Here is a 2,937-nt window from a genome sequence, read left to right as displayed (position 1 = left end):
TCCCTGGCTTTGAAGGCCAGCGCCTTATCCATTAGGCCACTGGGGCTTCACATGCGCCAATTTCACCAGTTCAGAAGAAATATATATACAGTTCTCGAGCCATAATGAAACAGTAACCCTGACCTCTTGATTTTGAAGTGCATCCCTCTGGGCATTCAGGGTTATTGCATTCACAAGAATTGGATGGACAGACATGAGGACACAGTCACCTTGACATTTAACCTTTGACCTCCAAAATCTCATCAAGTGATTTGCGAGTTCATGTGAATGTTTTTGCAAACTTTGAAGAAACACAAACATGGGCGTTGTGATAAGATGGTTTTGTCTATCGTTGTTTCTGAGATCAACAATACCTTCTAAAGTTGAATAGCTATTGCGTACCCGGTAATATTAGAGAAGAGCCCTCTTTGGCACTGTAAGCGGAAATTTTAGAAAATTAAGTTACTTTACACTTTAAACTATTACATATCCTCTGAATCCCCATCTGCAAATTTTCAAGCCTCGTTGGCATGCCGACCACCATCTACAGAAGGTAACTCACTGGCTAGCAATGCATGAGTACCTCATACCTTTTACCAGGTTCAGGTGGTTAATAGTTATGGTCAAATGAAGCTTCATTAATCTTTCTGAACAATGTTCTTCATTTTCTGAACGCATTCACTCAGTAGTGTTTTATTATTGGTTGGGCATCTGTGATTGCCCTAGAGGTGTTCTCAGTCCAGCACCTCTCCCGCTCATCTTTGTTAGTTTTACACTGTCCAGTATAAATCACTGACACCATACCTCACACTCATCCATGCATACACATTCACCACTGACTGAACTGACTACCACCATCATGATGAGTACAGAGATTTGGGTGCTAGCAAGATGGATGTAGGTTGGCCATTGTTCATTTAGACTTACCCGCAACATTGTTATGATACAAACCTGCTTGAAAAACAGCCACAATTCTTTTAAAAGACTTTTAAAACACGCATGATATGCTCTGAAGTGTTCAGGTATGTCAAATGGACAACTCATCTAGCAGAATGTAAAACTCTACGCCTGAACAGGACTTGAACCCTGGACCCTCAAATTAAAAGTCTGATGCTCTACCGACTGAGCTACGCAGGCTTCTAAAGCGACTTGCTGTGGAAAAACAATCTGCTGAACTACAAATGGAAGTGCAAGTAAATGAAGACCATTAAGCTGTTGCCATGATCACGGTCTTCTGGACAGCAGGAGGGTAGACCACGATTTGCACAATGCCTGAGAACACCAAATGTTATTGCACAAACTGGTTGAAAATTGGCTAAATTGGCCAAAAAGGTTAAAAAGCTCAAAGTCACAACTCATCATGGCCACTAGCAGACTGTGAACATCCAGTAAACCTGCATGACAGATGACGATAGTGAGCACTTCGTACATATCCCACAATCAAGCTGTTGCCTTATCAGGGACTTGAGCTGTGGTATTCTTTTTCGCTGAAAACGTTGATAACCTAATGCAATTTTACGGCTCTAGACAAAAAAGCTTTATTGCTGGTGTGTACAATAAAACAACTCTCCCACTTGATCCGCTTCCTCTTGACGGGAAAAATCCACCAGATGACTTGCCATCCAAGCAGGGAGATCAGCACAGAGATTTGGGTGCTAACAAGGTGGATGTAGGTTGGCCCTTGTTCATTTAGAGATAGCACCCGCATTGTTATGATGCAAACCTGCATGAATAACTGCCACATTCTTTTTAAAGACTTGTGCAGACTTGTGCAGCGTGGATGTTGGCGGGTGGAAGGGCCTCCGACAATGTTGTCACACACTTAGAATAATAATCTGAGTCTGTCTGCAGCAGCAACACAACCTTTAGTGGACACTGACTTTACCTTTAAATTAGGAGTTTAAACAGAGACACAACAGGAAGAATAAATCCATAAAATCAAGTCCCCAATAATCAGCATGTGACCTTGTTTTATTTCAGGTAGTCAGCACGGAGCTGTTCCACATTCCCAGACAGTGTAGAAAATAGAAAAGACAGGGAATGGAAAATGTCAGATAAAGAAAATGAAATGAAAAGTCCCCAAAGTAGGAAAATATAATGTTAATCTACCAAACAACAACTGGAGAGCATCCAATTAAACATGGCCGACTTCCAGTATGTCGGTAATGAAGAGATGGGAAATAGACTGACAATTGGGTCAACATTGTGCAAATGTACAACTGAGTCCACAAATGTACCTGCCAGATGGGAAATAAACTGATAACTGTCTTCATGGTCTAAACGTGTCAAATATTGCCGTACAATGTCCACATTGAGTTCAGATGTGTCCGTTTTGGTTCCTGATCCATGCTATTACCCCAAAAGATCACAACTAGGCCAAGGGCAACTGGACTTGGTTAAAGGTCCTCCGCAGATGTTTTGTCTCTCACCCAAGAGACTTCTTTAGTGTTTTTTTACACAGAAAGGGTTGGACACAGTGCCCACTCCCCCACCCATATCTGACAGTTGAAAGCTGTGGGGTTCCAAAGCTAAAAGACCATTCAACAAGCAGTTCTGATGCACTATCCTGGCCCATTCAGGATGAGCACTGTATACTCTGACTGCAGCAACACAAGTTCAAATTTCAGTGATACCTAATTTTTATGGCGATTACGAGACTGAATGCAAAGTGTGTATCCCCCATGTAACTCAAAGCCTATAACTTCCAGTCAATACTGTCAAATTTGGAGCTCCGTCAAGTTACATTAACGACCAGGTGACTCCTCAACATGCCCCCACTAATATACTGTTTACAGTCTAAATGGCCAAGGACATTAAACCTGTAAGCTTACATTATACTAGATGTGGAAAGGTTGATATTTTTCACCCGTGCTGAGGCTTAAAACCAGGTTCCACCGAGATTTGAACTCAGATCACTGGATTCAGAGTCCAGAGTGCTAACCATTACACCATGGAACC

The 2,937-nt window shown here is 42.0% G+C and overlaps 1 non-coding gene across 1 annotated transcript; it reads right to left on the bottom strand.

Moving 5' to 3' along the window:
• Positions 1 to 2,865: 2,865 nt before the first annotated feature.
• Positions 2,866 to 2,937, bottom strand: trnaq-cug (transfer RNA glutamine (anticodon CUG)). The gene has a single exon. It is a non-coding gene; the product is annotated as a tRNA-Gln (tRNA).

This window comes from Etheostoma spectabile, unplaced genomic scaffold (assembly GCF_008692095.1).
Source record: "Etheostoma spectabile isolate EspeVRDwgs_2016 unplaced genomic scaffold, UIUC_Espe_1.0 scaffold00019309, whole genome shotgun sequence".
Lineage (NCBI taxonomy): Eukaryota > Metazoa > Chordata > Actinopteri > Perciformes > Percidae > Etheostoma > Etheostoma spectabile.
This window is presented reverse-complemented; position numbering and strand designations above follow the sequence as displayed.